Below are 27637 nucleotides of genomic sequence, written 5' to 3'. Positions count from 1 at the left end.
CATTTCTGCCTGGCGCTTGACCCGCTGCATTTATGCACAGAGAGAGGGTTCGATACATCACAGGGCAGTTATATGCTGCTTAAGTGGCCTCTTGGGCAGGCGAGGGACGAGAAGAAAAATCTCAGGCCTGGGCCTGGGTCTTCATCTTCCTGCATTTCTACCTCCTAGGTCTTGGGCCAGCGTTTCCAGGCAGTGTCACACGGTTCTGGCACACGGTTCCCAGGAAAGAGCCCCTGGGAATCCAAAGACCAGGTTATAGTCCCCACTGTGCCACTCACCAGCTGCGGGTCCCTGGGTGAGGTGTGGCTCCTGGCTGAGCCTTGATTTCCCATCTATGAAATGGACAGGTTGAGGATCAGTGCCTTCAAAAGTGCACTGAGCAATGATCCAGAATTTACAGGGAGAGGGCTGATTTCTAAGACCAGCTTGAGGGGCAGACAGTGCCCTAGAGGTGAAGCCTGGGTCTTCCAGCTCTCCTCAACTTTAGAGCCATGCTGCTGTGTCTGTATAATACAGGGGTGTCCAAGCTATTCAAACTCATCCCCAATAAATGGATACATGGACATATACAAATGTGCTGATCCATATGTATAGACATATACACATGTTTATTATGTGATCATGGACTACTGTATCCACAGATTATGTACATCATAAGATGACAAAAGTGGAAATTTTAAAAGCTAAACTATATATAGTAGTTTTATTAAAATTCTAACACGCCCTGCCACCCACAGGACAAAAAATCCCACCTGCCCTGATGTGCTTGTTTCTTTCTGATAACACTGTTCACCTTCAAATGTATTCTATGATTTGTGATTTAAAACTTCTGCATTCTCCGGGGCTGAGAAATCAGGCCGGAGGGACGGGAAGACCAGATACTGCACCTCTAGACTGGGGTTCCTCCTCCGTTTCTAAATAAACAGGTTCCTGTAAAACTGACAAACAAATACAAACGCATTAAGAAGATATACTGGGAGCAGTTTATGGAATAATCTGGAGACATTAACCCAGAAGTGGATTCTATCCAAAGCTATCTATGGGTAATTGCACTGATCCCATAAAACAAGCTTTAGCGCTTGAGGGTATGTGTTTATTGAGAGAGGCAAGATATGCCAGACCCTATCAGGTGTGATCCCATCCATTGCCTCATTTAATCCTCAGCCTCCCAAGGAGATGGGTCCTGTGACTAGGACCCATTTTTGAGATGAGGAAACTGAGGCAATCTTCCAGCCTGATAGAGTCTGACTTCAAACCCGGGCCTGTCTGATCCATGCCATTCCCATGTTGCAACATCTCTTGGCTGATGCGAGCCAGGCCAGGCGTCCAACTGCCCCTGCTGCCCTGGGCGGGTGCATCTCAGAGCCGACAGTACCTGAGCCTGGAAGGCAGACACGCTGAAGGATGGGCTTCTGGGCTACAGTGTTGGCTGGGGTCCAGGCTCTGTGCCGACTGCATCCGGGGGAGAGAAGAGCCCACTGATTCAGAGCCCGTCTGGATGGACAGCCGACAGGAACCGGGCCGCTCCAGACACTCCGGGAGAGCGACGAGCACGGCCTCAGGGTGCCCCCGCAGTCCTGTCCAGGGATGCCACTGTAGGGGAGGTGGCTGCGTGGAATGCCTCTGCAGGTCCCCGCAGCCTCTCCTCACTCCCCTACTTCTGACCACGTCCAACCCGTCCTGAAGGTCTCTCTTTCAGGCAGCTGCCCAGCTCTCACCCCGGCTGTCTTGGGGGTCTCCTCAGGGCTCTCTCTGCAGCCCTGGTCACTCGGGGACCACCAGTTCATCCGCCTCCCCGCCGCGCTGGGAGGTCTGTGGGGGAGGGATGGTGCCCACTTGTTCACCAAGGCCCTCGACGCACAGGACCTAGCACTCAGTGGATACCCAATAAATATTTGTGGTTGACAGTGGGTGGCAGAGATCTCATCCTGCTGGGGTCTCTGCGATGGCACCTTCCCTTTGTACCACAGCCCCCGTCTGGGATAACAGCTGAAGTAGCGATAGTCGGAGTGATGTGTATGGAGTACCAGGATGGCCTGACATTGTTCTAAGCACTTTACATTTAATCACGACTTTCATCTTCATCCCAAGAGGCATGTAGTCTTATCCCTAGTTTACAGATGATGGAAGTAAAGCCCAGAGAGGTTAAGTAACTTGGCCAAGGTCGCACAGTTGGCCAAAGGCAGATCTGGGTAGGCTGGCCTTAGAGCCCCTGATGTCACCACCCACTGCAAGACCAGGGGCCCAGGACAAGCTTTTGGTGATGAGCAGACATGAGGCTGGGGCTCAACTGCCCCGAACAATTTTCGCTTTAGGTATTGGGCAGTGAGATTAACTCTGTGCCCAGCCTTGATAGTCATCAGAATATCAGACCGGAGGGTAATTCATGACCGCTAGCCACCGCCCCAGGCTGTGAGCTACCCCAGGGTCTTACCTGCCCAGAAGGTCCTTGGCTCAGGCCCTGAGTCTGCCCACCCTGAGGGAAGCTTGACCCCATCCTCCATGGGGAGGCTACATACATAATAAAGTGGGGACTCTGGATCAAGAGCCAACTTTGCCACTAATTGGCTGTGTGACCTTGGACAAGATACTTAACCTCTCTGGGCTTCATATTCTTCACTTGAAAACTGGGATAATAGTCGTGCTGTAGTGGGGTTTGGGGGAGGATTAAATAAGCTAATACACTTCGATTTCTTAGAACAATTTCTGGTAGAGTGAGCCTTATGTAAGTGCTGGCAACAGCCAGGTTCTTAAATTTCTCATCTCCTGCCTTTACAAAAGCAAATCACATCACATGCTCTACTCACTCCCAGGGCAAATGGAAAACCTCCTCCCCAGGAGAGACGTGCCTAGGGCTGCAAAGAACCTCTAGGAGTCTAGGAGGACAAACGTGCGAGCTTGAATCCCAGCCCTGCCCCATCTTGCTGTGTGACCTAACGCAAGTAGCTTGCTGTCTCTGGGCCATAGTTGCCCCATCTCAACAAAGAAATGGGAACTGTTGCTCTCTGAGGGTCCTGTCAGCTCTAAACTGAACCCTTGACCTCCCCATCAGCAGCGTGTGGTATTTCAAGGCAGTGAGGAGATGGTCTGTGTGAGAAGGGCCCAGATTTGGCCCCTGAGTGGGGAGAAAAAGGCCCCAGGAGCTGGGATTGATAAGGCTCCCTTGTCTGCCAAATTCCTGGGGACTTTTTTGGCCTCAGCAGGCATCTCACCAGGTCCAAGGGTGAGCAGCCCAGTGGCTCCAGCCCGCTCCTGCCTGCCGCCCTCTGTCCAGCTTTATGCGGCTGGATCAGCTTCTTCCTGGGCTCATTAGCTGGGCAGGCAGCTGGGGCCCAGGCAGCTCTGTTCCCACCAGGTCCTGGGGGAGGGTGCTCCCTCAGTACCCGTCCAGGCCAGGAGGGGCAATGCCGTTTCCTTAATTCTGTCCTGGCCGAGGGTGGAGGGGACAGGCGGGCATGTGAGAGGCCCTGGAGAGGACATACTGCCCCCAGGTTTTCTTCCCCTCATGCCCTGGGTCCACTCTCTTGTCACCCCCGACTCACCCCTTCATCTCTAACCCTTTCCTCTCTCAGCTCTGCATCCCTGCCAGCAGGAGCCTGGGCACCGGGCCACACAGACCCAGGTTCATTCCTGGCTCTGCCACCTGCAGGTGGGGTCGCCTGAGCAGCATTTGCCCATCTCTGAGCCTCAGTTTCTGCATCTGTAAAATGGGCATCACAACTCTCGTCTTGCAGGTTTGCACAGAGGGTTGACAGAGATGGCAGCGGAGGCCGAGCTTGTCCGGGGATGGGGCGGCGGGGCGGGGTCTGCAGCGCTGCCCCCCGAGCTCCTTCTTTGCTTCTCTCCCTTCTGGCCCCTCTCTTTGTTCTTGCCTCATTGTTCCAGGTCCCCGCAGCCACTGATTTCCCTTCCTCAGGGCTGAGGGGTCAGTGGCTGCCTTTCTTGGCCTAAAAATTCCCTGTTCATCTTCTCCACTCTGGGGAAGACCTGGAGAGCCAGACCAAGCTCGCCTCCCTGGGAAAAAATGTTCCCGAATGCCCCTGACCCTGAGTCATTTGGTCTCTCTCGGGATAGATTCATAAGCCTCCTCAGCCCTGTGCCAGCTCTGGTCCTGCAGAAAGTCACTGCAGTTGGGCAAGCCTCAATTGCCCCATCCGCTAAATGGGCACATGAATAACAATACTTTGTATTAGCCTGGGTTCTCCAGAGAAACAGAACCAGTAGGTACTTTCCTCATAGACTTGTTCAGAGACCCAGTGGGGCTGGTGAAGGGCCTGGCATACAGTAGGCGCTCAGTTACTGGTGAATGTCACGGTGGTGGTGGTTGGATTTTGCAGTGCTGGTGTGACCACCAGTCATGATTATCTGATGAACCTGAGAAGCAGGTTGGGGGCTCCCCTCTGGCTCTGGAGGAAGTGGACGCTGCCAGGGAGGGTGCGGCGGCCGGTCCCAGGCCTGGCTGGGATCCTTTCCAACACAGAGGAGACATTCCAGCCCATGAGACATAAAAGGCCAACTGGGGAATTCATGCCAAGCGTCCATAATCGTCTGTAATTTGGATTCAGCCTCTCGAGGCAAAAGGATTTTGTCAAAGGCTTTTCACGGTCCAGTGGCCCCATAGCCCAAGGTCACTTGGATCGAGTCCTCTCTGACACATATTTATTATCAGGTGGAAATGGCACTTGGGTTTCTCCCAAGCTGTGTGCAGACACTGCCTCAAGCCACTGCCGAGCTCCCCAGCGGGCAGCCTTGGCAGAAGCATGGCTGGGAGAAGGGCTGGCCCCGAGGGCACACCAGTGAATGGTAGTGGCCAGGGGGAGAGTGGGCGGAAGTCTGTCTCTGCCCACCCAGCAGCTGTGCAGTCTACCTTCAGGCCAGGATTTAAACTGAGCCTCGGTGTTCCCATCTGTAAAATGTACGTAAGAAATACCTGTAAGATGTTAACTGTGCCCGGCCCAGGGTGAGCCCCCGAAAGCTTGCAGCTGCTACGCTTACTTTTGTTAACAACTTCCTCCTCATTTCTGAACCCACAGGGGAAACCACAGCACAGCACGTAAGAACTTGAGTGTCCTCCCATATGCCACTGGCTCCCTGGGTCCAGGGACAGTCTGCTTGCAGCAAGCGGCTGGGCTGACACTAGCCCTGGAGGAAAGGAGGGATGCCTGCCGAGACCACATTTTACAATGCAAAAATAAGGATGAGGGCTATTCCCCTGATTTGTGAATTTCTTTATGTACAACATCTTACATAGGTATAAAACTGACATTGCATTTAGTTATTCATTTCTCAAATGGCCTTTATGGAGGAGAATATGACCGTGTGGTGGCCTGGGAAAACCAGACTCCATCCACTTCTGCTCTTGATGCTGGATATTCTGTGCCGGCTGCAAGTTCTGCCACGGGGATCATGTTTCAGGGGCAACCTGTGCTGGGGTCCCCGACTCCAGATAAAGATGCTGAGGGGTTGTCTAGTGCTATCGGGAGGAGGTGGTTAAGAGCAAGGACTATGAAGTCTGAATGCTTGGATTCTGACCCTTACCCACAGTCCCTGGCTGTATGGTCTTAGACGTGTTACTGAACCTCTCTGGTCCAGTGTCTTCAACAGTAAAATGGAGACAATGTGGAACTGACTTTACAGGATCGTTGTGAGAATTACACTGGGTGAGTACACGTGAGTACATTAGCACAGGACCTGGAGAATAACAAGCTCTCGGGAAGTCTGTTTATTACTAGAGAGGATGAGTCCTTTCGGTTTAATATTCATTCAACAGACATGAATCCAACATCCACTGAATGTTGGTTACTGGGGTGAACAAGACAGAAGAGGTCCCCAAGTGCACAACCTGGGCGCAGGGATGGATATGGAGGGCCGTTGGCACAGATGCCTCTTTAATCGCAGCTCCAAGGAAAGGCCTGGTGTGAGATGTGGCTGCAGTCCCTGTGGCCCCCGCGTGGCCCCAGGATACCCAATCTTGTGATCCAAGGGCTCGTTGTCCTAGGACCTGCCGGGGCATTTTGGGAGGCAGTGCCCTTGGCCAGTGTACTCACGTGACATCAAGGCAGAGACCCCCACCATCAAGGCCACAGAGCCAAAAGCTGGGCGGTGCATGGAGTGGGAAGCAGCAGTGGTTGAGCTGGAAAGGCCTGGATGGTGACTCAACCCCAACGGCAAATCACAGCCCTCTTGTCCAGCTGAGGCCCTCTCTGGCCTATGTTTCCACTTCTGTGACTCTCAGGGGAACTATGGGCCTCTAGGGTACAGAGAGGATGCTCCAGGCATGTCTGTGTCCTACAGGTTACCCAGGGAAGGAGGCAAAGTGGAGAGCGAGCCTGGATTGGGCATCCAAGACCACAGCTCAAGTCCTAGATTCCTTGCTGGCTGTGTGACCTTTGAGAAGCAACTTCTCTGTGTCTTCAGTTTCTCCATCGCTATGATAGAAAGAGTAATCTCACTTCCCAGAACCCGTGTGAGGTTTGGTGCAATAAGCCATATGCAAAGGCCGTTAGTTGAGTGGCCCTTCATCAAAGACAGCAGAGCATGTCAACAAGGGGCAGGACCAGGCTCGGGAGTGGCGCTGGGCTGGGCTCAAAACCCAGTGCCACTCGTTTCCAACCACAAGGCACTGGGCATATCCCCAGACCTCACCTCAGCTTCCCCATCTGTAAAGCAGGGATAATGGAAACCTTCCCTGCATCCTTGGTCTGTTGTGAGAGATAGCGGAAATACTAGACCACAAACACACAGCACAGCACCTAGAGGGGAGCAAGGGCTCTCTAAGTGGTAGGTAACATATAGTCAATGGTCAGCGAGTGTTTTTTGAGCACCTACTAAGGGCTGATCACCTTTCTAGGCCCTTGTGATAGAGCAGGGAAGAAAAGAGCTCTCCTGGAGCTTACGATCAAATGGGAGAGATAGGCACAGATACGATGAAATAAACCATAGAATAAGTTAATGAAGGTCAGTGCTTTGGGAGAAAATAAAGCAGGTGGAGAGGATAGAGAGTGTTGAAGGGGTTTGAAATCTTGACGGGGTGGGCCTCGGTGTAAATGTGGCATTGAGTAGAGAGCCAAAGGCAGCAAGAACATGAGGCAGGGAATTATCTGGGATAAAAGTGGTCTAAGCAGAGGTATGGTCAGTGCAAAGGCCCTGGGGTGCATCCTGGGAGATGAGGAGGAGAGAAGCAGAGGATGGGGTCAGGGGGATGATTGGGCAGATCCTTGTGGACATCACAAGGGCTTTTCTCGGAGTAAAACAGGACCTATCAGAGGATTTTCAACACAGCAGTTGTGTGATTTGACATGTTCTGAAAAGAGTACTTTGACTGGTGTGTTAAGTAAAGACTAAAGGGGAAACATTGGGCCCAGGGACACTGTTAGGAGGCCTTGGTCCAGGAAAGAGGTGAAGGTGATGGTGACGGCGGTGAGGGGTGAATATCATCGTTGCCTAGCTTACCAAGCTATTGCATATGTGTCTCGTGTGGGGCCTCGTGGTAGGCACTGCCTCAGGTTGCCCCCTTGTTAGCCCATCCTGCCGGTAGTGGCTGCCCGCCCCATCCCCCCCGCTCCCAGCCAGAGTCGCATCTCCTGCCCGCCTCTACCAGACATTTGTCAGCCGCCCTTTAACTGCAGCCCAGCCAAACACAGAGGTGTCAGCACCTTTAATCTTCCGCGGCGCCAATCTCCCCTTCCCCTTAATCATGGCAGCCGGAGTGTGCTGGCCCCAAGCCAATTTGTCTACATCTGTCTGAGACCAAGGGGCCCAGAGTGAGCTCCAAATGCTCTTCGGAAACCGCAGAATCACCCCAGCTGGGAGGAGCCTCAGGGAGACCCAAGTCTGGTGTCCCCATTTCATACACACTGAGGATTGGTGAGGCAAGCCCCCCTCACCCCTTGCACACTGGTTAGTTGCCCTGTCGGTTAGTTGCAGAGCCACCATTGGAATTCAAGTCTGGGTCCGCATGGAACAGCCCCACCCTTTGCAAAATGTTTTGCCTCGTCCAGTAAAGACCTCGTCTTTCCACTGTACAGACCAATGTCCCTCCCTCTGATGACCTGAAGACAGGTGGGTTGTTAACCACATCTGATGGTGAGCCTGGGGTCCACTGGAGTCCACTGCTGGGTGGCCAGAACTGTCTTCGTTCAGATCTGCCATGTAGCAGGGAAGGAGCGTTGAAGAAAGCAAGGTAGGATACAGCGAATCTGAGCAGAGGCTGTCCTGGGAGGTGGCAGGGGCTTTGGGTGCCGCCTAGTACTTTTCATGACTTCCCTGGACTGGCACACAGGTGATCAGGACTTTGCTCCCAGCACCCTCACCAACATGGTGTCAGCACGCTGCTGAACTTTGCCCAGACAACACGTGAAAACGATGGTGCAGCTCTAATGTAAGGTACCGCATTACATTACCGGTAATAGTCATTACCGTAATGTAATGACTATAGTTAATAATACTGTGTTGCATATTTGAAAGTTGCATAGATGGTAAAACTTCTCATCACGAGAATAAAAGTTTGTAACTATTGTTGTGGTGGACTTATGGTCCCACTAGACTTATTGTAGTGATCGTTCTCAATATATACAAACATTGAATCATTATGTTGTATACCCGAAAATAATACAATGTTATATGTCAATTATATCTCAATTAAAAAAAAAGAATTAGTGGGGGACATACTAGGATCTGTCTGCCACACAGATTTTGTTGAAGAAGGTCTTTCAGAAGAGATGACAGTTAAGCTAAAACCTGAATAACTAGGAGACAACCATGCAAAGGCATGGGGAAGCAGCCAGGGACGGCAAGTGCAAAGCCCCTGAGGTAGTTATGAGTTCGCAGAAAAATTTAAAAGCCCTGTGTGATTGAAGTATATTGAACAGAGGGAGGGCGGGATGACACAGTGAACAAATACAGTGCACGAAGAAACAGAAGGAAATCAAATGAGTGAGAATTAGAGCTAGGAACACAAGACTTGAAATCAGGAGACCCAGCCTCAAATCCCAGCCTAGCCGCCTCACTCACAGGGTAATCCTGGGCCATTCCCTTTCCTGCTTGGCCCAATCTTCCCCTCTATGGACTGAATGGGATCGAGCAACCCCGGAGTCTCTGATATACTGAATGATACCTGTCGCTAATTAGTAAATGATGCCAAATTAATTAAGGCCTGGGAATGTGGTTTTCTCACGCTTCTCGGGAGTCATTGGGGGGCAGGGAGAACTATGCAACAGCAAAGAAGGCAACAACACGTGAAGGGACAGGCGTGGGGTCTTTCAATCCTCCCAAGTCAGCGCACAGCGTTCCGGACCCCAGCTGGAGCGCCGCAGGTCTGCACAAATCATTAAGCCCCCTCACCAGGCAGGATACTCAGCCTGGGGCTCAGCGCTCCTCACTGACAATCCACACGGAGTTAGTTTGGCCCATGAAGCATTGGGATCGGATTTCTGCTTGTCCTTGCCATGGAAAAGCAGAAACATGGTGGTGGTTGGGGGTTCGGGGTTTGCTGGGGATTTTCTTCTTCTTTTTTTATTTGGTCAGTTCCAGAAGAAACGTTGGCTTTCAGCAGACCCAGTGGAAGGAAGGGTGGGCCCCAATCAAAGTGGGACTGTGTCCAGATTTCCTCTCATCACTTCTGGGGAGAACAGGCTATTCCCCGCCAGGATGAGGGCAGAATAGAGGGACGATGGATGTTCTGAACACTCGGTTCCATTGTGTGGTCACCTCGAAGACACAGAGTTCAAAGAGAAGCTGGGAGGTGTTGAGAGCAATTGCTAAGAACTGGGGTTCTGAAGGGAGAGTTGGACGTTCCACTGGGACATTGTCTGGCCAAGGGGCAGTGGTCCTGACAGCCCTCCGCTGCCTGGAGATGGGGAGTTTGGCAAAAACGTCCCAGTGTGTGGTGACGACTGATATTGTTTTTGGAAGTAGTTTTATTGTTTTTGTAAAATTGACACTTTCCAGTTGTGTAAGAAAATAGGAGGGAGGGAGGGAAGAAGAGAGGGGAGGAAGAGAGAAAGGAAGAACAGATGCTGAAAAGTTCAAGGAAGAAAGAAAAAGTCATCTTTAGGGCTTCTGAATTAGACTTTCTATACTGTAAGTCCTTTGAGGTGGGGGTGGGGGGAACTGTTTCCCACTTGTACCCCCAGGATCTTCATTACGGGGGAAGATGGTCCTGTAGGGAAAAACATGATGAGCTCAGGATTTTCCTAGGAGGGCCATTCACATCCAATTGGTTTGGAAACCAAGTGTGCCCGCACTCCCAGATCTGGTGCTATTCCCTGAAGGTGGCTCAGAGTGCCTGGGTCCACTTCCTACATAGCCTTGGGAGCTTCCATGGAGGGAGAAAACAGGCAGAGTATAGTATCTGTGATTCATAGAAGAAACTTGCAGGAGGAGATGGGCAGGGGTGGGAAATGGGGACACAGGGCTTTGATTTTCATTCGTGCCCTAGGCAAGCTGGTGCCACTTGTTTCTGGTACATGGAAAGGTAAGCAGCATCTGGAAGCCTAAATAGGGAATAATTTTCTCCTCCATCTTTTTGTCTCTGATAATAATCTCCTGATTAGAATTTGAGATGTTCAGTTATACACAGGGAGAGTGTCCAATGGCACAGCACTCTCGGGCGTGCTTGATATTCACCAAAGCTGAGGGTTTAATCCTTCCTCCTTCTCAAAATGGAGAAAACTGAGGCTCTGGGATTGGAAGTGACCTCCTCAAGGTCACAAGTTTATTCAGTGATAGAGGAAGGATAAGTACACAGACTTTCTCACATCTGGTCTTTGCTCTTATTTCTCTAACTTCATTTCCCACTATTCTACCCCAGGGCTTTGTCCAGCACCAGTTGTGAATCATGCATGCCTTCCACTCTACTGTTCCTCATCTCCACACTGTTGCTTATGTGCTTTCCTCTCTTTGGAAGTTCTCTGTCCTTTCTGGCAAGTTCCAAGTTGTACTGGGAGACAGTTCAGATGTCCTCCAGGCTGCCTTCCCTGATACCCCATGGTGAAGAAATGCCTGCCTTGTTCCTGCACTGCATTTGTGCCATTTACGTTTATTGTTGTAATCTTTTAATGTGTCTCCCCAACTACACTGGTGTGCTTGAAGGCAGTAGCTATGTCCTATTTAGCTGTGCTTCCCTAGAGCTTCACACAGATAAATATTTGTTGAATGAATTTGAATTTGTAGATATTCTCATAACTTTATGCTGAAATGACAACCATCATATTAAGCTGCCTCCTTCAGCACCAAGCTTAGAAACAGAGACATCTGACTGCCAATCTTATCATAATGGTGCTCACCTGAAGATAACAGTGCTAATTTTTCTATTCCAGTGCCTGTGACCCCTCACTAAGCAGATAGGAAGGGGCTAGCCCTCTGTGTCTCTCACTTCCAGGAAAGCAATATGCCCTCTTTCTTTGACTGTCACCAGCAGTGTGATGAAGCTGATAGCTCATCAGTGATCTGTTTTATAATTGAAATCTTAATTATAACTACTTCTCATTTTCTAATGAAATGTCCTTGTCTCAAAGTCCATCAACCTTAGAACCAGGAGATAGAAATGATAAATGGCCAAGACTCTCTAGAATTCCCTTGGAGGATTCAAGGTGGCTTCCTTACCACCACAGATGTCGGCCTCAAGGCTGAGTACTTGTCTCCATAGCCAGTGACTTGCTGTACGAACTTGGACATATCAATGACCTCCTCTGAGCCTCCATCTCCCCACTGATAACATGGAAATAAATACACTACTTGCCTTACAAGGCTGCTATGAGAGGGCTCCAGGCAGTGCTAAGCGTGTGCTAAATCACAGAAGTTATTATTAATACTACTGTTGTTGTTATTAGTAGGGCAGTTGGAGCCTGACCGCCTGGGTTTCAATCTTGGCCTTGCCAAGCTGGGTAACCTCAGACAGGTAACCTGAGTCTCTGTTTCCTCATTTGCCCAAGAGGGTAATATTAGTTCCTACCTCACAGGGTTGTTGTGAGGATTAAATGAGATAATAATGTGAACTAGGTCTTAGAATAGTGGCAGGCACGTAAGCAGTGCCTGATAAATCATAGCCATAAGTGGGGGGGATTTTTAGGGGTCCTGGAGGAACACCCCCAGACAATTTCAAGGTGTCTTTGCCTCTGGAAGGGAAGTGAAGAACGCACACTTGCTGAATGTAGGCCACACGGGGCACATGCCCTCCTGGAAAGCACATTCTATTGGAATATGGCAACAAACAAGTCAATAGTAAAATGACGATGAAGTAGAGCCGGTTGGGTGCTGGGCCCTCTAGATGAGGAGATCAGAGAAAGCAATGCTGTTGACTGCGCACATGCAATGCCCAGGCCTCCGTTCAATCTCCAAAAGGCTTTTTCCCAGGAGCCCTAAGGGTTCATATGCAAATTAGCACTTGGAGATTTGCCCAAATATCCCAGAGTTCTTAAGGGGAATTTGTAGACCAGCAGCCCATCCCCAACCCCCTTGGAGAATGCTTCTATGCATCTGCCTTCAAATCCTGAATCCTCCTTCCCTCATCTCTGCCGTGTGATTTTGGACAGCTTACTTAACCTCTCTGAAGCTTGGCTTCCTCATCACTAATGCAACGTGGTTATGATAATAATACCAAACTCAGAGAGGCGATAGGAGAATTCAAGGAGATCATATATAAGAAAACACACACCTGCGGTTCAAAAATGTTAGCCGTTATTTATTCTTTTTCTTTACCTTTCCACCTCCTTCTCCTTTCACCCCTCTTTTTTATATACCTTCTTCACTCTGTCCCCCATCTTATACTGCTTTCTTTTCATCTTTTTCTTTTCTCTGCTATTTATTCCCTTTTTTCTTCCTCCTCCTACTCCTCTTTCTTGATTCTTCATCTTCTCCTCCTCCAGGTGAACATCAAAATAGATTCTACCCGAGCAGGGCTAAGAACATCAGTGCCCTCAAACTATCTCCCAGTGGCCAAAGCAAGAACGCGTTCTGCCCAGGTAAGCAAAACAAGAAAGTTTGGCTGAGAGACGCTGCTAGCCAGCCTCCTGGTGGTAAGTGGGCAAAGGGCTCCTCACTCCATTTCCTGGGCACCGAGACGATGGCTGAATTGGCCTCCCTGCTGTCCACACATACCTCCTCTTCTTCCATCAACTTGGAGTATAAATATATTATGGCCATACTGTGGAGGTATGGGGTGGGGCTTGGGGGTTCCTCTCAAAAGCCAGAAACAAAGGCATGTTGCTTCTAACTTATTTTAGCAGTTTTCAGTAATATAATTTTCAGTTCATTTGGTTATCAAAAACACACGTTTCCCCCCTTTCTTCGCACCAGAAAGGTGAAGTAGATCTGGGCCGTGCTGGAGGGTGCTACTGGTTTGGTATTCTTTTTTTATATCCCCGCTAATTTCTCCATGCTGTGGAGAATTTGTCACACGCGCAGGTCTGTTTGATTTCATTAAACAGAATATTTAAGCATAAAAATTGTTTAATCGCCTTGTGTCATTATGAGATGAATTTCATTTTGCATACATTTGCATATTTCATCAGAATTAAGGCTGCTGATATGCAAAACAGAGACAGGTTGTGGCTGAGGTGTTTATTGTAATAGCTGCAGGCTGTTCCACTTGGACAGCTTTCTAGGTGGTGGGGAAGGAGGGGGAGGGAGGACTTGGGGTGGCTCAGAACACTTCAGGAAGCCCGTGGGTCTCTGGGGCTTCTACCTCGGTGGAGCAAAGATGGGTGGGCATGGCCTGCCTCCCTGCGCTAGGAGACTGGCCAGTCGGAGTAGGCTGGGCTGAAGAGGCAGGAGGAGGCCCAGCTGTCTGCCCCAGAGGCTCCTGGGAGCTGGTGGGTACCAGGGCTGAGGTGAGGGACCAGAGCGAGGCTGGGGCCACGCTGTTGGCTCAGATGCATGCACCCCCCCACCCAGGATAGACACATGACATTCTGGAGGCCTCCGCAGGCTTCTCTCCTTGTTTGTGCCGCTGCTTCTTACTCTGCTTGCATTTTTTCTTTCCCTTTGTTTTCTCCATGGCTTTGTTACAAGCCTTACTGAGTTTTTTCTTACCCTTTATTTCTTCCTCTTTATGTTTCCTTCGCAGGTTTCCTCCCGTGCTTCCCACCACCCCAAATGGGCTGGTATCCTTGTCTATTGTCTTTTTTTCTTCCTCTGCTTCCTGCCCCCTTTGTTCCCACCCTGCTTTGCTTGTCCCTTCCGCTCCCGCCTCACCTCCTCCTTTCTCCATCCCGGACCCCCTTTCTTCCCCGGCCCGCACCCTGGAGAGCATCTGCAGCGGCCAGGAGTGACTTGAGGTGAGGACCGAATTAGGCAAGGCCCCCCACTTGTGCAGCCACCCCGCCCCTCCATCTGAAATCCTGGATGAATCTCTGCCTTCGTTTGAAGGTCAGAGATTAGATACCTATCATTTTCCTCTCCAGGGCCTGCCCTGCTGGTCCCCCGGAGAGCAGGTTCATAGCCACCCCCCAGACAGAGGGGAGGAGGATTCTGTTCTTGGCGCATAATGAAGCTGTTTTCACGGCACGGAGGGGTTCGATACAGAAGCTACTTTCAAAAGAAAGTAGCGTGGATGCTCCCCAGCCCCTCCTGTTCTGTGCAGCTGGTGATGAGTCACACGGCTCCCGCAAAGATAAGCGAGGGCCATTCATACGAGCAAAGTTGAAAGGCAGCCCAAGCCAGGCACTGGCCTGAAGAAACTAAGCCCCTTCTCCAGGTCTCAGTTTCCCTATCCATCTCTTGAGATTCTCCCGGGACGTCCCTGGCAGTTGCAGGCAGGAGACGATGTGGAAAGGGCAGAATATGTTTATTAAATTAACCTCGATTTATCGGGCACCTACTCTACACCGGGCACTAGGTGAACACTGATACAGCTGACATTTGGATGGGGAAGGCAGACCCCCGGAAGAAAAGAACGAAGGTAATGTCAGCGATAAATGCCAGAGGAGTGGCGGTGGATGGTGCCTAGACCCTACCACTCCACCTTCCACTGCTCCCTTCGGCTTCTCTCGCCGATGGCCGCTTCTCGGGTCCATTTTCTGGGCTACATCCCCACTGGTCAGGGGCCCCTCCCCTCCAGACCACCCAGAGGGACCCGCGGAGAATCACTCCTTTTTCTCAGACTCTTTGAGCATCTCCCCAGAGCTGGTAGAACAGCAGCTGCCAGGCGAACCCGCCTCGGCCCGATTAGGGCTCAGGCCTCCATTTGAGAGCTGGAGCAATTAAAGCAGAATTAATGGGCTAGTAGGCAACCCACCTTCCTATCCGAGGAGGGAGCGAGCGGGGCGGGCGTGTTTTGCTGAGTCCACAAACTGAACACAATGCTCATCGACCAGGGGCAGTGGGGAGGGGATGGCTAGGCGAGCTGGTGGGAATTAGAGCCATGCCTCCCTCCCCACCCCAGCCAAATACAACTGGTTAGCCACTGGGATCTGAGCATCTCTGTGGGGGACTCCAGCTTCGCTGGTGCGGAACTTTCTGGAATAGAACTTTGCCTTGGCAGCTTTGAAATGCCCAACCCAGTCCTGTTTTGAAATTTGATTTAATTTTTAATATCATTTTTCTCTCCCCAATAGCAAAAGCAATACATTTCCTATTGATTTTTAAAAATCAAATCTTGCAAATATGTGTATGGCTTAGAAAGCCCTATAAAATTATACATCTGCATATAAATGAGTATCTGATGGGGTGGGGGGAATCAGCAGGAATAGACACCAAACCGTCCACAGCAGTTAGCCCCAGTGTGTGTGTGTGTGAAAGGGAGAATTGAAGGAGGCTAGATAACATGTAATATATTTGGGCACCAAGATGGATAACGTTGCTCCCAGCTGTTGTTACTGTGGATTATATTGTTTTGTTTTTGTACGATAAAAATCAAACACGTTCATGGTAAAGAAAGAAATACAGAAAGATGTCAAAGACACCTGAATTCGGGCTCTTCTGCTTGCCGGCTGTGTGACCTTCTCCAAGTCATTTTGCCATGCAGGGCCTCAGTTTCTTTACCTGTAAAATGGGTTGTAGACATAATCCTTACCTCAACCTACTGAGAGAATTGCACGTAGAGAACTTCCCACAATGCCTGGCGCATGGTGAGTGCTTAACAAATGGGAGTCATTAGTACTGGTTACTGTCCACACTTCTGGCAGGGTGCCAAGCATGCAGGTTTTTAAAGGAACTTGACTTCTGGCATCAAAACCCCATAGGATGCAGGGGCCACCAACATCTCCCTCTCCTACTTCAGTGCGCCCAAGTAAGATGCCATAAATAAGGTAGTTCTATTTCCAGGATACCCAAGTGTCTCAGGAAGTGTCAGAAGATTCTCAGAAAGGGCTGTTGAAAGGTGGTGCAGAACCCAGAGGGAGTACAGACAAAAGCTGAATTGCATTGACATTGACATGACCTGGGAGCCCGAAGATCTGACTTCCGGTTCCTGGTTTTGCCCCTTCCCACCTCAGGGGCTTGACTCTTTCCTTTCTCTCGCCCTCTGGGGCCTCAGTTTCCCCACCCGAGACATGGAGCAAGACAAATAGCTAATCTAGCACCCGTGAACAGATGGAAAGATATTTTGAATTCCCATCACTTATTTTTCTTTGAATGAACTTATCTATCCAGTGGGCAGTGTCGGAGAGACTCGAGGAGGGATAGCAGCGATGGGAATGCCATCCAGCTAAGTTTCTGTGTTTGAGAATGATGCTTGGGCCCACAGAACTCTGGACAGAGGGCTGTGTTGTCGGGCATTGGACGGAGCGCCCTTCTGGAAGCCGGTGGCCGGGTCTGATGCAAGCGTGCCAGGAAGTCCTGGGCCTGAAGGTAAGTGTTTGTGTAAGAAGTCAGGGCGGGGGCAGGAGGGGGGCCGCAGTGATTGTACCAAGGAGGCCAGAAACCTGAGCACGTCCTGCCTGCAGTCAGACGGGGGTCACCAAACCCAGACTAAATAGTCTGGCGAGCCAGGCTCTGGGCTGTCTGGAAAATGATCCCAGGATGGAAAGAACCCGTTGGGGAGGGGCTGAGAGGGGGGCACAGTTAACAACACGGAGCCCTGTATCAGCAGCCACTCCGAGGCCACCTCCCTAAGGTGGGGCCTAACCGTGAACCAGACGGAGGTTTGAATTTTTCATTTCAGTTTCCGCTTCTTAATAGGAGAGGGGGAGGGGGTGGGAGGCTGAGGGGCAGCCCGGGTCCCTCCTCTCTGCTCGCCTGCATGAGGTTCAGGGCTGCACACATCGCTCTGTCCTCCAGGCCTGGAGCCAGGTTCTCATACCTGAAGGGGTCCAAGTGCCACTGTGTGGCCTTGGGCTGGTTAATTAGCCTCTCTGTGCTTTTTTTTTTTTACCACCCCTCACTTGTCAAGCAGGTATAAACCCGGGTGCCTATGTTGATTGAGACTGGGGGCTGAGCAAGCATATATGTGCCTTTGGGTGGGTGGGACACAGGTGCCCCTTCCAGGCAGAAACTGTCCCCTGGATTCAAACCAGCAAGTCAGGTACTTGGACCAGGTGCCCTTGGGCAGTGAACAACATGCGTAATCACACTTGGCAGTCCTGGGCAGGAGCATGAAAGGGGTAATTCCTAGTACATTACTGAGCACCTGCTCTGAGTCCGTCACCACCCTCCATGCCCATTGACACTAGGAGACGTGTGTTCTTTCCCTCTTCTTAGAGAAGAGAAAATGGAGGCTCAGAGAGGTTAAGTAACTTGCCTGAGGTCACACAGCTGGTTAATGGCAGCATCAGGATTGGAACACAGGCCTAATCCTAAAGCCCTTTCTGTAACCCCTCGTAGCCTTATTACCATGAATGTTACCGTTTCCCGCTAACGTTCACAGCAACACAGTTCGCAAGAACCAAACAGTAGAAAGCATCCAGGTGTCCACTGATGGATAAATGGCTAAATAAAATTCGGTCTGTCCATACAATGGAATATTATTCAGCCTCAGCAAGGAAGGAAATTAGGACGTGTGCTACAACATGGATGAACCTTGAAGACATGACGCTGAGTGAAATAGACCAGACAAATACTGTAGGCGTCCATTTATATGGGGTGCAAAGAGCAGTCAAATTCATAGAGACAGAAAGTAGAGAGGAGGTTGTCAGGGGCTGAGGGGAGGGCATAATAAATAGTTATAATTTACTGGATACCGAGTTTCAGCTTGGTGTGATGAAAAAGTTCTGGAGATGGATTGTGGTGATGTTTGCACAACCAAGTGAGTGTATTTAGTGCCACTGAGCTGTACACTTAAAAATGGTTAAAAGGGTAAACTTCGTTACCTCTGTTTCACCATAATTTTAGAAAATCACTTCTTTAGGGAGATGTTTGCGACTCCCCACTCACCCCCAAACAAGCCTGCTCCCACAGAGGCCCCTGCTTCCTCTTGCCCACCCTCTGCACCCGGAAAACACGGGCTTCACCTCTGGGCCCAGAAAAGACAGTGGCCTTGCCTGCCTCCACCCCTGAGGGCCAGCCCAGCACCCCCCAGGGTGCCCCACCCCCCCAGGGCCAGCCCAGCACCCGCATTCAGGAGATCATTCTGAATGAATGACACCAACCACAGATAAACCATAATGCCGTCTGTTTAAATGTAGGTGATTAGAAAAGAGAGTTTCCCTGGGGCATTTGAAAATCTGGTTCGCTGAACCACACTGGAGAAGCCCAAGGCTGAAAGCCCTGTGGTTCTCATCTGGGGAGTGAAGCACAGACCCCGCAGTTTCTTCTGAAAGTCCTGGAGAAGCCCCTTGACATCTCCTCCTGACCTTGACTCTGCAGAGCAGTGAGCACAGCGACTAGGACAGGACGCAGTGACCTGACTCTGTCCCTTCGGCAGGTCTGCAAACTGAACATACATTTCTCCAGTCCTTCTCAGGACTTGGAGTCCTGGCTCCACTGCCCAGCCCTCAGTGAGGTGAGCAGATGGTCACAAAAACCGGTGGTGGCCCGGTCATCCTGACGATGCCCGGGGTCCCTCCCAACCCCAGCCCTTGGCTTTTGTGCCTTCCAGGCCTCGGAGCATCTCACTCTGCTCTGGGTGGTTTTGGAGCCTCCAGCAGAGCAGTGACAAGTGCAGAGAGATGGGTGATCACGAGCCCATTTCAGAGTTAGTGAAACTGAGGTCTGCACCAGACAGATGATGTGACTGCTCCTTCAGCCCGTTTCCCGGAGCTGGAGGACACATTCATTCATTTTGCAAATATTTGTGAGTTCTTGCTAGGCACGGGGCTGGATGCTGCAGATATAATGAGACGGGTGGGGTGGGAGGTATCCGGCAAGCGTGTCCTACCTTTATCTGGCTCACAGTACGGGGGTGGAGAAAAAAGTTCAGCAAAATCTCTCAAGTAAAATTAAACTGGAAACCGGGATAAGGGCTGTGAAAGAGAGGAAAGGGAGCTCGGAGAGCTGATATAGTAGGAACGATTGGTCTGGTCTGGGGAGGTCCTGCAAGGCGTCTCTGAGCTTCCTCAGATTAACGCTTCTGAAAATCAGGCTGAAATCTGATCACCGGGAGGGGGAAGAGAACTTTCTAGACAGAGGGAAAGCCGTGTGCGAAGGCTGGCGTGTGGACCAAGCAAGTAAGTGCAGATCACAGGAAGGTCAACATGACCAGAGTCATGGAAGGGGCATGCGTGGTGGAGAGGGCTAGCCATCCCCTTTCGGAAGGTCTCTGGTCCACAGCCTGGGGGCCAGAGGAGGCATGGGAGGGGCTCATCAGGGCTGAGACATGGCTGAGTTTGTGTTTTGAAAAGATCACACGTATTGCTGAGTGTGCAATGGCTGGAGGGAACTGGCAGAGATGTGTTAAGGCTACTGCAGGCATCCAGGCGAGAGATGAGGGCTGCCGGCCTCAGGAAGGCAGCGGGAAACGGCGAGAAGAAGACAGATTCAAGAGAGATTTTGGCAGGAAAACCTCCAGGACCTGCTGGGTGGTGCGGGGGGGGGGGGGGGGGGGGGAGGGGGGGAAGGGGTAAGGGAGACAAGGGTGCAGGGAAGCCCCACTACTGTGATGGGGTCCCTGGAGGCACGGGGCGGAGTGGGGTGATGAAAAAGCTCTTGGAGGCCAGCTGGTCCGCACCTGTCATCTTACAGATGGGGAAACTGAGGTGCTTAAAAGCAACATGCCTTTTCCAAGAGAACACAGGGAGGCCGTGGCGAAGCCGGGACCAGAATTCAGTTCTCATAGGACCGATGATGAGATGTCAGCTACAGTCCAGCCAGGGCAGAAACTTCATTCATTCATTCACTCAATCAGCATTGTTTGATCCCACAGAAATGAATATATCCCAGTTCCTGCCCTCACGGAGTCCTTGGTGAAGGAAACAGACACACAGACCTGCCATGAGAACCCAGGGTTGGTAAGGATCCAAGGGGAATTCACTACAGCTGTAGGAAACACAGAGAAAGGAGAATTCATTCTGCTTGGGGGGTTTTGAGAGGCTTTAAGAAGGAGGTGGTTTTTGAGCTGAATCTCTTAGGTATGTGTTTGCTGGTAGTACAAAGGAAGGAAAGAAGATCAGGCATCAGGAGAGGCATGTGCAAAGGACCAGGGGCATGAAACTGCGTTGGGCATATTCACGAATTGAAGAAGTGTTGGTTTGAGTGGAGAGTTAAGTGCAGGGAGCAGGGCTGGCCTAGAGGCCTGAGTCAGATGGACCTTCTGTGGGAGTGGATCTCAGTTCTCTGGCAAACATTCCAGCCCTGCAGGGGATGGCTTTTGTCATTGTTAACTGGAATCCTCCTTTTGCATGATGAAACATTAACATCCTCCAGAATACAAAAAGATGTGATGGTCATTAGCTTTTCCCATGTCTGACTACCACATTGCTTCATTAAACCAAGAGGCAGCTTAAGGTCACTGCAAACAACGGGGGCCCTGGAGCAAGCCTACCTGGGTACAGACTCCAACTCCACGAGACCTTGGGCAAATCACTGTCTTGGTTTTCTCGTCTCTAAAATGGTGATACATCTAGGATTAGGACTAACACACGTACAGGGCTTAAAAGAGTGCCTGGTACTCATTAGATATTAGCTATGCTTGTTGATTTCACAACAACCCTATAAGAAAGATGCTGTTATTATCATCTCTACTTTAAAGGTGAGAAAGTTGAGGCTTGAAAAAAGGTTCAGATGGAAGTTGGTAGAGCTAGGATTTGAAGCCAGATCCTGAGTTCTTATCTGTTGTGCTACACGATGTCTGATCTGAACCTGAAAGTCAGGGATACATGCAGGTGATTCTAGGCCAGGGAATCCAATTTCAGGCTGGCAAAGGATGTACTTGGCCTTCATCAAAGCAGGGCTGGTTTTGGCAGGCCCATCCAGGGAGGCAGGGCTCGGCATCTGAGCCACGACAATTGCTTTTCCAGAAATGGAATAGCTATGGCAGGAGTATAAACTCTGGAGACAGACAGCTGTAGGTGCAGATCCTAGCTCTGACCACCTCCGGGCCGAGTGACCTTGGACGAGGCACGAACATCTCTGAGCCTCGGTTTTCCCATCTGTGAAGTGAGACGTCTGGTTAGCCTAAGTCAAAGGAAACTTCCAGCACCAACGTAACTTCTTAAGTAATAAATGTCCGTGCAGCTAGCTCAGAAAGAGGAAATGATGTCTCCCCGGGACCCGTTGGACTGTGCCCTGTGGCCGCCTAAACTTACTGAGACTCAGTTTTCTCGCCTAATAAACAGGCAGAGTAAATCCAAGTGGGGCTCTGCCTCCCTCTCAGAGATATCGCGTGTGCAGGGAATGTGGCTTTGGAGCACTGCAGCCCGGAGCTTGATTCCTAAATCTGCACCGAAGATGCCTTTGTGCAAGTCTGAGTCTCAGTCTTCATCTGTAAAATGGGCACGATAGTTCCGGTTTTACAGAATTTGGTTGAAGAATTATAGGTAACATACATTTAGCATCTCATGCAGAGTAGACACGCAGTTAATAGGAAATAATGATAATAACATCCCAGCTAATAGTCTGGGGTGACTCCTTCAGGCCGGGCACTGTGCCTTCTGAGCTTGTATCATAATTCAGATAAACCACACAAAGGTGCTTTGTAAACTGTAAAGTCCGGTGCACGTATATATGGCACCAGAGGAAGGTCATTGGATGACCACAGGACCTCCTTAGGAGCAGATAGCCCCCATACATGGAGATTTCACAGTCACCACAAGATGGTGGCGTGCGCGCCCCCCACCCTAAAAGTTTTCTTGTGTTAGAATTTGAGACACTCCCAACTCAGCAGAGGCATCGGCCGCTCCAGCGAGGCGGCAATGAAGTGCCCATTGGGTTCTTTTCAAGTTCCAACGGCATGTAATGACAGCCTTTTCCTCCACTCATAAACCACATATGGAATTAATAGCACCAGCATCAAACCAGACCAGGCTGGGGTTATTCACCAGAAAGAGTGAGATGTTCAGAAAGCAAGGCCAGGAGAGGCAGACGAAGGCTTTAACAAGCTTCTAGGTGGGATTTTTATTCCCCCTCCCTTTTCACTTTATTGAATCTGGTCCTTGCTGATTTGGTTACAGCCTGTGATTTCGGTTTATGATTCAATAACCCATTTGAAAGCTTGTAAATAGCACGGTTTTGCTATCTGCTCTCTCCTCCCCAAGGGGGTTGCCGCTGAGGATAGAGGGGGAGCCTGCGTGCTGTCGCAGCTGGGTGGGCAGCCATTGGAGGGGTGTTCTGAGGGTGGGACTGCTGAGGAATGTGGACCTGGGGTGGGGTCTTGACCACTGGATAAGGTGGACCCAGCCTCAAGCAACAATTGTATCCCCCAATCCAAATGAGGATTTCTCCCATCCAGACATGACCGTGTCTGGGTGTTCCTGATTCTCCCCACTCCAACCAGGGCTGGGGACCCCACTGGCACAAGCCCCAGCTCACCCCTTAGGAAGCCGTGAGTGATCGCAGTGGCTATGGTTCACAGATTCTGTGTCCTCAGAGCCAGATTTCTTGAGAGGGTCATCTGCATTCCCTCTGCCACTCCCCACCCCCCAACCCACTGCTAACTGGCTATCCCGCCGGTCCAAAGAGGAAGATGAGAGACACATGGCACAGGACCCCACCCCCAGACAAGCCCAGTCTAGAGCAGAAACCCCGGCAACCAGCAGAGGCACGAATGAGTCCAGCCAAGATGAGTCCCAGGCAAATAACCAATCAATAAGTGATTGTTGATATAACTCACTGATTTGGGGTGGTTTGTTTCACAGCAGTAACTGACTGATACACTATCTGCTGGGGGCTTTTCAACTTTATTAACCAAATGACTAAATGAATAGGTGAATGCTACAGTTCTCTAAATCGTTGGGTCCGTGAGTTGGAGAGGTCTTAATGGTGGGATTCTGTGCTTCTGAGTCTCTGTGGTTTAAATTCCTGGAGTAGAAGCTGGGCACAATCTCTCCAGGAGAGCAGCATGATCCGTGCAGAAAGGTCCATGCTGATCTTTGCCCCATCCCACGTTTCCACTTGACCTTGGTGAGAGCATCCCAGTGCCAGGCAGCTGAGTGTAAGGGGAAGTGGAAGCTGTGGTGTAAACAGTTGAACTGGGACACATCTTCATGACTCCTCTGCCCACAGGGAAAAGCCTAAATGCTATGGGAGGACCTCCAGGCTCTGGTTTGATCTATCTCCTGGTGTTGTCTCCTGCAGCTACACCACCATACTCCCTAAGATGGGACACTCAATTCTGCTCAGTGGTCTCCAAACACATCATGCTTTTTCATGGATCCCTGCCTTTGCTCCTACCATCTCCTCTGCCCGAAATGCCCTTCCTCCATTTAGCCCCCTAATGAACCCCTACTCATGCTGCAAAACCCAACCAACATAGCCCTTCTATGAAAATTTCCCCAAACTGAGCTAGAAAACTCTTCCTTGTGATACTGAAATAATTTAATGGCATGTCAGATCACACCCCATTTCCCCAACTAGACTGTGAACTCGTCCAGAGCATGCTCAATAAAACCAAAGAGGGTAGATGGGTGAGTGAGTGATCGGTGTGGGTACCTTTCCAACAAGGTAGAATGGTTCTGTGCAAATACCATGGGCACTGCAATCAACAGGTCCTGGGTTCAGATGCAGACGATTGTTGCTCCATGAGACTAGGCTAATTCCATTGTTTCATGGGTCTTAGTTTTCCCAGCTATAAAATGGGACCAAGAGTGATCATGGCAGGACATACTACCTCCAGAGAAAAGGCTCCTTCCCTTCTCCCTGCCAAGGGACTCAGTCCTCCTCTTCTGAGGGGAGGGCTGCCTCTTTTGCCTTCTTCCTGGCATCTCTCCCAGGGGTGGGAAGTCTCAGGAGGTTGGGAATCAGGGAGAGGCTGGAGCTCAGGCTTCTCTGAAGGTACTTTTCTCTCCGTAGGGAGTCTCTGTGAGCAGCGTGACAGCATCATCATCACCTTCATCATCCACATCAACTCCTGTTTATCAGACACCAATGAGGACTTTCCGTTCATTATCTCTCAACAGTCCTGCCAGGTAGAGACTCCTAGTATCCCCATTTTAAAATAAAAACACGGAGCCTCGGGGAGGTGCTAGGACCTGGTGAGATGATTTCTCTCCTTCTCACTGTTCTCTTCTTGGTCTGAGGATCTTTTATCTTTGACCTTGTATCTCTGTACAGTTAGTCGTGGGGAAACCATTGTTTGATTTGGGGCTGATCTCAGTGAGCCTATGGCTTGGGTTTCCTGGGCTCCAGACTCTGCTCCCTGGAGACCAAAGGAGAGAGAGTGGGAAGCAGGGTCCAGGAGAGCTCCTAGGGCTTGGAGTAGCCTCAGTGAGGTACTTCTGCATTTGTCAGCACCGCCTGATGCGTTCTCCCCAGTTCCGCCTGTTTGACAGACATTCTTCAGTGCCTAGTGTTCGCCAGGCTCTGTGCCAAGAGGAGGAGATGCTGAAATAAATGTCATTGTCATGCCCTCAAGAGCCTACCAGTCTGATGGCTGAGGCAGCCCTGAAGACAAGCTTCTGGAGGCCATTTATCTAAAGACTGTAAGTTAATGACACTTGGAAGTGAGAAGCCATTAAGGCATCATCTTGGTGTCAACTCCAGTCAATTGCTCATGGCCTCCTCGAAGCTCAAGGGCTTGGAAAGAAAGGATGCTATGATTGATTAGCAATGTCTGCCATGTGCATGGCTAGGAGAGTTCTGCCCTGTGTGCCAATTACCTGCTACCCCTGGTTGAGCAATGCTACTTTTTGTAGGTGTGACAGCCTGCCCAGTCAGAAAGGTTGAAGGAAGCCATAAACAGGATTTTTGCAATCCTGATCTGAGCACGGTCTACATGCCTTGGAGGAAGGTAGGATTTCTGCTCCTGGGAGAGTCTAGAAGGCTCCCAGAAGTACTGACAAGCGAGCTGAGCTTGAAGGATAAGATTTCAGTATCTTATAAGTGATTCCCATTGACATATCCTGAACACTTAGTGTATTCCGTATATTTTTCAGACGGAGAAGATGTCAGGGAGGACCTTTCAGGCAGCAAGGTACAAGGGACATCTTGAATGCAGTGTAGCGAGGGTGACAAGAGAAAGGAGTATGAGGAGAACAGAGCTGGGGGCAGGGGAAGCAGCTCACAAAGGTTCTGGAGTAGAGTTTGGCTTTCATCCCACAGGCCCTAGGAGCAAGGGGGCACCTTGCATTTGAGCACCATTTCTCTGCATGGAGCCACCAGCGAGGGGGCGGCTGCGGGGCTGAGCTATCTTCTCCCTGAGTGTTCTCAGCCGGGAGAACAGAGCTCCTGCAGCCATGAGGACACTGCTATTTTAAGCCACCTGCCAACAGCCCGCCTGCCTCCCCCACTGCTGTCTTGACACGCGGCTCCTGGCAGCGAACTCAGTGTCACCCCAGCAGACAGCGCTGGGCGGCTGGATGCAGATGCACACCTGGGCAGGTGACAGCTGTGGGGACCCCAAGCACCTTCCCACCCCTAGCGCCCAGCATCCTTGACCCACTAGCCTGGGGGTGGGGCTGAGGGGAACCCACATCCTGCCCCGCTCAGACAAGGCAGGCAGACCTGGGGGCTAACCTCTGGTCTTACATATGTGGTAAGACATCTCTCTTCTCAGAGCCTCTGTTTTTCCTCATCTGTAAAATGGGTATAATGATGAAATAGTCATGCTGCCTCACAGGATGCCGGGGGAGCTCTTCAGGCCATCAGATATGCAAGGGACCAGCACTGTGCCTGGCACATGTTAGGAGGTGAGAGCATCTATACCAACCACCAGCACGCTCCCCCCACTTACCCTGCCTTATTCCTCCCCACCTGACATTATGTTGGGTATTCACTGGACTGTGACAGCAGAGACTCTGGATCCTTAGCATCTAACAGTGCGTGACATATAGTAGGTGCTCCTAAGTAGATCATGAACGAAGAGAATGGTCCTTGTTATATAGTTTCACCTCTCTAAGCCTTCATTCATCCATTCATTCACCCATGAGTCACTGAGCTCCTACTATGCCCCAAGCACTGTGTGAGGCTCTAAGAACCAAAACTGTGCAAACGTGAATGGCCCACAGTGTCCAGACCGGGTCTGTTTTCATCCGGTTAAGGATTAAATTTACTAATTCTAAAAGTGGACAGAATTAGAGATTATTTGACCTCCAAACAGGTGGATCTATACCCAGTCTCATCACCATTCATAAAACAAGAGCCAGCCTTGTTGCCGTGGCCAGCCATCGCCAGATCTAGTTGGGGAAGAAGGGGGGATAAAGGAGTATGGTGGTCCCTAGTCCAAGCAGCATGAAGGGAGCATTTGGTGGTGGAGAGCCACGTGTGGTCCCAGTGCCTGTGGTTCCTTGAGAAGCCTGGGTCCACCTGGCCAACTGGGAGAAGGTCATCAATTCCACCAGTAGGTTCCTGAACGTGTCACCCCTTGGCAGGGAGCAGTGTGTGTGTCCAGATCCTCAGAGACTGGTTGGCCCTGGCTCAGGTACCAGCCTAACCCTGCCCAATTAGATCTCTCAAAGCCAACTGCACACTGCCATTGCAAATATAACATCTGCATCCAAAATTCAACCTTGTCTGTGACCACCCATTTTCACCTATAATGGATCAGAGCTTGCTCCCTGCCACCAACCTAGGTTCAAATCCTGGCTTTGCTCCCTACCGACTGTGTGACCTCAGGCAAATTGCTTAACCTCTCTGTGCTTGCTTCTTCATCTGTAAAACAGGGATAATTATAGCACCTACCTTATTGGGTTATTAGGAGGAGAAAATGAGTTGATACATGTAAAGCACTTAGAATAGTACTTGGAACTGTAGACAGTGGGTAAGAATTTGCCATTTTTGATGATCATTATCATTTGAGTCATAGACTTCTGGCATTATTTAACGAAGAGCCCAGTCTGGAGATCAACACGGGTATAAGTCTTTTTGCAAAAGTTGGGGCAGTGGGATGAGAGGTCCTGATTCCCAGAAGAGATTGTGCTGGAGACTCCCTCTTGGTACTTAACTCTTCACTCTCCTGTAACAGCATCAGACACCACACCTTGGCCACGGACTCATGTGGGCAACACTTGCTTCCTCTCTTCCAGACACTGAACATGCCCACGTAATTTTCTCTGGCTAATGGGCTATTAGCAGACATGATGCAGGCAGAGGCTGGAAATGTGCTTGCCCTTCTATGTATTACTGACAGCTACTGAAATGTGGAGGCCATTCTTTACACAGCATTATCATGGTA

Source organism: Phocoena phocoena, chromosome 13 (assembly GCF_963924675.1).
Source record: "Phocoena phocoena chromosome 13, mPhoPho1.1, whole genome shotgun sequence".
NCBI classification, from domain to species: Eukaryota; Metazoa; Chordata; class Mammalia; order Artiodactyla; family Phocoenidae; genus Phocoena; species Phocoena phocoena.
The sequence above is the reverse complement of the archived record's forward strand: the minus strand, read 5'-3'. Positions refer to the sequence as shown.